Consider the following 7,161-nt stretch of genomic DNA (forward strand, 5'->3'; position numbering starts at 1 on the left):
GGGCAGGTGGAGCCTGGGGGGTCTCCTTTGGTGGGGGAGACAGTGCTGGAAGTCCAGAAAAGCCAAGATGATGAGAGTTCAGAGGGCAGAATACCAAAGTGGAGAGACCCACAAAGAGAGGACACCCCAGGGATGTGCAGAGAATGCCTGCAAGTCTTTGGCTGAGAAGCCGTCAGCACTAATATGTGAGGAGATTACCCGGGTCTTGGGCAGGAGCCACCCAATAAGAATAAAGACAGCCACTCCAGAGCTCACACAGGGCCGCTAACAGTTCCTGTCAGGCTGAGCTAGGGTGGAAAACCACAAAATCCACAGGGTACTGGGTAGAGAACACAGAGGATTTTACCCTAGACTAAATGCTACTCTGCTTCCCCCTAATGAAGCTGAAGGGCAAGACTTGAAAGAATCAAACTGTTTCCAAGTAACTTAACCACATCCCAGAACAAGGCTCAAAAAATTTATGGGAATATAAAATATCCATCTCTCAACAAGGTAAAATTCATGTCTGGCATCAAATAAAAAACCACCAGGCATTCAAAGAAGCAGGAAAATATGACCCATAAGAAGGAAAAGAACCAACTGACAGAACTAACCCAGAAAAGATAGAATTACGAGGCAAGGAAATTAAAGCTATCGTAATTGCATTGCCTATGTTCCAGAAGCTACAAGAAAGAAATGAATGTGTTAGGAAGATGCATGGAAGACATATATTAATATATAAAATAAGGAAAACTTCTAGAGATGAAAACCATATCACACTAGATGAGAGTAACTGAAAGGATGAATGGACGTGAAGAAACAGCAATAGAAACTACCCAAGATGGAATTCAGAGGAAAAAACAGACTCAAAAGAGGGAGGAAGAGATAGAGAAAAGATGAGCGAGAATGAAGCATCAGAAGAGTCATAAGGAAACTTCAAGTGTCCTAATATCTACATAGCTCAAGTCCCTGAGGAGATGAAACCAGTCAGTCCTAAAGGAAAACAACCCTGGAAGGGACTGGAAGGACTGTGGCTGAGGCTGAAGCTCCAATACTCTGGCCACCTGATGCAAAGAGTTGACTCACTGGGAAAGACCCTGAAGATGGGAAAGACTGAAGGCAAAACTCGCTTCTGCTGCTTGATCCAACCATCCACTCTCAGGTATTCACCCAAGAGAAAACAAAAACATGGGCTCATACAAAGACTGGAAACAGCCCAAACGTCCACCAACAAATGAATACCTAAACAAACTGCGGTATGTCCATACAACGGATATACTAGTCGGGAATAAAAGTATACTAACATGTAACTAATAAAGTACATTAACAAGTAACTAATAAAATTCATTAACAAGCAACAACACAGAGGAATGTCAAAACAATTATGCTGAGTAAAAAAACCAGAAAATAGAGTACATGCAGTATGATTCCATTTATATCAAACCACACAAGATGCAAACCAATCTATAACGACAGAATATCAGTGGTTGAAGAGGTGGGTGAGGCAGAACGATGATGGAGGGCCGCAAAGAAACTCCAGGGCTTGATGGCTATCTTCATTATCTTGATTGTGGTTATGATTTCCTGGATACACGCATATGTCAAAACTTATCAAATTGCTCATTTAAGTATGTTTAGATTACTGTATGTCAATGATACTTCCAGAAAGCTTTTTTTTTTTTTTTAAGGGGAGAAAAGCAGTAGCAGGAAAAACAAGAAAGAAAAAAAAAAAGTATGTACATTTTAATGATTCCAGAAAATCCAGTGTTACAAGGTACAAAAAATCCTTTGTGGAATGAGGCAAAATACGAAAGATTAGAAAATATTTGGCTTGGATAAAGAAACAAAAAGGATAAATTGAACTGTTTCTGGACCTAAAGCTTATAACAGATTTTTCTTAATGGACTTAAAAAAAAGAAAAATAGTTTTGATCAAGTTCAGTGCTATATATTCAGAAGTCACAGCAAAACGACATTTCCCCCACCTCCCATCCCCCAATTTAACTCAGAATAGCTTTTAAAATTCTCTTGAAGTTCCTCATTCCAAATTCCATAAAAGAGACAAATTCCCTGGCTCACAGCTGCTGGTTGCCCGAAGCGAGCGGTGCCTCGGAGCCCAGGGCTCAGGTCCAAGACCCTGAAGACGCACTTCCATGGTACCTGTCCCTGAGGGTTGCAGTCTCCCCCCGACCTGGTTCTCTTTCCACTGAGAGTTCAGAGAGTGAGACTGAGATTAAACAACCAACAGAACCATTCGGCGAAAACACTCAGATCTATCCACAAAGACATTTCGCCTCTGCACATTCAAAACCCTGCTTCCAGCCCCCACCAAAACGCACTGGCAAATACTTCATGGAGCACAAATCCATCACATGTCACTGTCAAAGGGCATTCAAATAACACAATGGACAATCTAGTTCTCTCATCTTTTTAACATATTTGAAAAGGATATTGGTGCATTTGAGTTGTGGCAGCTTCCCAAAGTGAAATTCTGCAGCCTGATTCTTTATTCAAGTACCGTGTGACGTTTAATCTGAAAGATGAACTCTAGAAAAGATGAGGGGGCGGTGAGCCAAGAGAGTGGGAGAGGGAGGAGATGACTGAAATAACCTTGTCAGTCCAGAACCCCTGGAGAATAACATTCCTAGAAAGCTGAGCATTAGGAGGGGTCATCCTTTTAAGGAGCACAATTTTTTAAAAAAGTTTCAACCATTTTGTGTAATAACAGAATGATAAAAATGGTCAAAGGACTTGAGTAGACATTTGTCCAAAGAAAATATACAGATGGCCACTAAGCACAGGAAAAAATGTTCGACATCATTAGTCATTAGGGAACTGTAAATCAAAACCACAATGAGCCAGCCCTTCATCTCATACACCAGGAGGGGTAAGATCAACAAAATTGAAAATGACAAGTGCTGGCAAGGACGTGGAGGAACTGAACCTTGTGCACGGCTGGTAGGAAAGTATTAATAAACTGGCACAGCCTCTGTGGAACACAGTGTGACAGTTTCTCAAGAAGGTGAACACAGAATTATCAATTACCATTCCACCCCTAAGGTGGTGGCTGCTGTTCAGTCGCTAAGTCACATCTGACTCTTTGTGACCCCAGAGACTGCAGCGCTCCAGACTCCCCTGTTCTTCACCATCTCCCAGAGTTTGCTCTGACTCACGTCCATTGAATCGGTGATGCCATCCAACCATCTCATCCTCTGTCACCCCCTCCTCCTCAATCTCCAGGGTATACACCACAGATATCTGAAGACAGGGATGTCTAAAGGGTATCTGTGCACTCATGTCATAGGAGCCTTAATCACAACAGCTGAAAGTTAAGAGACGGGGAATGAATAGAGAAAACGCGGTCTTTCCACAAATGGAATACTACTCAGGTAAAAAAGAAATGAAGTTGTGATACATGCTACAACATGGACGGAACTTGAAAACGCTATGCCAAGTGAAATCATCAGTTATAAAAAGCCAAATACTGTATGATCCCACTTATATGAAGGGCTTCCTTGGTGGCTCAGATGGTACAGAAGGCACCTGCAATGCAGGAGACTCGGGCTTGATCTTTGGGTTGGGAAGATCCTCTGGAGGAGGAAATGGCAACCCACTCCAGTATTCGTCCCTGAATAATCCCCTAGACAGAAGAGGACGGGATGTCTAGAATAAGCAAGTTCACAGAGGCAGAAAGCAGATTAGAGATCACCAGGACATGGGGCTGGGGTGGGGGGGAATTGGGAGTTATTGGCTAAAGGGGACTGTTTTGTCTGGTGTGATGAACACATTTTGGAAATAGATGCTGGTGACGGTTGTACAACGATGTGACTCTAACTAATGTCACTGAATTTGTGCACTTAAAAATGGTTAAAATCTCAAATTCTGTTATATGTATTTTACCACGATAAAAAATGTACCCCCCGAACTTCAACCATTTTGAATGACTGGCAGTGACCCGTCCATCCTTTAGGTCACCTGCTCACCAGGCAGCGGAGGCTGCAGGCTGGACAGGAGCGCGGGTAACGTGCAGTGGGGGAGAGAGCGCGACGGGCCCTCAGAGCGCCCACAGGCGGCCGTGGGTGCTGAGTTTTAAAGGCGTGAAGGAGCCAAACAGAAAAGGGGCAGCCCAGGACGCGCCGTGTATGTCTGTGTAAGAACAGCTAAGGGAGGGCTCCCAACAAGGGCGCACACACGCACCTGGTGTCTTAAAATAAAGAAAAGCAAGGGTGTGAGGAAAAGGGAAGCTTTGTGCACGGTTGGCGGGAATGTAAATTGGTGCAGCTACTATGGAAAACAGTACGGAGGGTCCTCAAAACACGGAAGATAGAACTACCCTACGACCCTGCAATTCCACTCCTGAAAATGTATCTGGAAAACACGAAAACACTGATTTGAAAAGATACAGGCGCCCCCATGTTCGGAGCAGCACTATCTAACTGCCGGGACGTGGAGGCGACCTACGTGCCCGTCAGCACGTGGCCGGGTAAGGGTGGTGTGGTTAACACACATCCGCAGGGGAACACCACTCAGTCGTGAAAAGAACGAAGCTCTGCCATTTGCAGCCAACAAGAATGGACTTGGAGGGCGTTACGCTAAGTGAAATATGTCAGATGGAGAGACAAACACTGCATGATATCACTTACCTGTGGGATCCAAAAAAAATACAACAAACCAGTGAATCAAACAAAAGAGGAGGAGCCTCAAGATGCAGGGAACAAACCAGAGGCTACCAGTGCGGAGAGGGGAGAGGTGAAGGGACTTACATAACGAAACCTACTCCCTTACAATGCTGGAGGCTGGAAGCCCAAGATGAAGGCGTTGCAGGGCCGGGTTCTCCTGAGGCCTCACTCTCCATCTTGCAGACGACTGTCTTCTCTGTGCGTCCCCATGAACATCTGTGTCCTCGTCTCCTCTCCTTACACGGACACCAAGCAGGCTGCATCAGGGTCCACCCTAGTGACTGTTAGGGCTTCCCAAGTGGCACCAGTGTCAAGAGCCCTCCTGCCACTGCAGGAGACACAGAGACAGGGGTCTGATCCCTGGGAGGGGAAGATCCCCTGGAGAAGGAAATGGCAACCTGCTCCAGTATTCTCGCCTGGGAAAACCCACAGACAGAGGAGCCTGGTGGGCTACAGTCCATGGGGCTGCAAAGATGTGATTGAGCGCATACGCGCGCGCACGCACACACACTCACACACACACACACACACACACACACACACACGACCTCATCTTAACCTCATTAACTCTATCAAGACTCTGTCTCCAAATAAGATCACATTCTGAGGTTCTAGGTGGTAAGGGCTTCAACAGATGAATCTGGGAGTAGACACGATTCGGCCCGTAACAGAGTGTTTGCAGCACCCACGCCTTCTAGGTCCACATGCGCTACAAGGATACTGACACAGTGCTAGGACCCACCAGGTACGGCTGCCCTGCCAGGGGTCTGCCGGCCGCTAAATGGCTCTCTGTGGACTGTGACCGCCTTCATCACTGTGGTATTTATTCTGCACCTAGTGTGTGTATAATGCCTGGCTCTGAATGAATGAGAAAATAAATGGATGAATTTACTGACACTCTAGCTCACTCAAATCCGTATCTGGAACCACTTTGAATAGTCTTCTCTGCTGTTCTGACCCACAATCGGGTTCTGTCCCCCATCAATACAAAAGTCTGTTTGTAGAACATTCCTGGTCACAACAAAGTTCTAAATGCACTCTGTTCCTGACTCATTTTCTCTCTTTGGCTTTGACAAGACTTCAGCTTTCTTCCTCTAAAATGGAATCACATCTGAAATGTTCAGAGTATCATGTGCGCTTTGCCCTAAGACATCAACCAAGAAGCAGGGTAATACTGAAATCAGACACCACCACCGTCTTACAGAGTGACACCGTCAGTGAGCAAAGCAGAGCGCCATTCATGGTGGGAAATGAACCAGGGTTCATTTTCACAAGACTGATGGGAGCCACGGAGGGCTGTGGCACGTGGCTCAGTGTAACGATGCTCCGGATGGTAGTCCCCTGGTGGAGGGAGTGGTTGGGACTGGAATGCAAGCCCCTCCTTGACAGGTGCTCAGCTCATCCACAGAACTTTGTTTTTAGTACTTATTAATGAACAGTATGAAAAGGCAAAATGATAGGATACTGAAAGAGAAACTCCCCACGTCAGTAGGTGCCCAATATGCTACTGGAGATCAGTGGAGAAATAACTCCAGAAAGAATGAAGCGATGGAGCCAAAGCAAAAACAGTACCCAGCTGTGGATGTGACTAGTGATAGAAGCAAGGTCCGATGCTGTAAAGAGCGAATATTGCATAGGAACCTGGAATGTCAGGTCCATGAATCAAGGCAAATTGGAAGTGGTCAAACAAGAGATGGCGAGAGTGAATGTCGACATTCTAGGAATCAGCGAACTGAAATGGACTGCAATGGGTGAATTTAACTCAGATGACCATTATATCTACTACTGCAGGCAGGAATCCCTCAGAAGAAATGGAGTGGCCATCATGGTCAACAAAAGAGTCCGAAATGCAGTACTTGGATGCAATCTCAAAAATGACAGAATGATCTCTGTTCGTTTCCAAGGCAAACCATTCAATATCACAGTAATCCAAGTCTATGCCCCAACCAGTAATGCTGAAGAAGCTGAAGTTAAATGGTTCTATGAAGACCTACAAGACCTTTTAGAACTAACACCCAATAAAAGATGTCCTTTTCATTATAGGGGACTGGAACGCAAAAGTAGGAAGTCAAGAAACACCTGGAGTAACAGGCAAATTTGATCTTGGAATATGGAATGAAGCAGGACAAAGACTAATAGCGTTTTGCCAAGAAAATGCACTGGTCACAGCAAACACCCTCTTCCAACAACACAAGAGAAGACACTATACATGGACATCACCAGATGGTCAACACCGAAATCAGATTGATTATATTCTTTGCAGCCAAAGATGGAGAAGCTCTATACAGTCAGCAAAAACAAGACCAGGAGCTGACTATGGCTCAGACCATGAACTCCTTATTGCCAAATTCATACTTAAATTGAAGAAAGTAGGGAAAACCAGTAGACCATTCAGGTATGACCTAAATCAAATCCCTTATGATTATACAGTGGAAGTGAGAAATAGATTTAAGGGCCTAGGTCTGATAGATAGAGTGCCTGATGAACTATGGAATGAGGTTCGT

The 7,161-nt window shown here is 45.0% G+C and overlaps 1 protein-coding gene across 4 annotated transcripts in view; it reads right to left on the reverse strand.

Annotated features, from left to right (window-relative positions):
* EML1 (echinoderm microtubule associated protein like 1) overlaps positions 1–7,161 on the reverse strand; it is a 201,209-nt gene that overhangs the window by 97,078 nt on the left and 96,970 nt on the right. The gene's annotated exons all lie outside the window — the stretch shown is intronic.

Source organism: Bison bison, unplaced genomic scaffold, assembly GCF_000754665.1.
Source record: "Bison bison bison isolate TAMUID 2011002044 unplaced genomic scaffold, Bison_UMD1.0 scf7180017864302, whole genome shotgun sequence".
NCBI classification, from domain to species: Eukaryota; Metazoa; Chordata; class Mammalia; order Artiodactyla; family Bovidae; genus Bison; species Bison bison.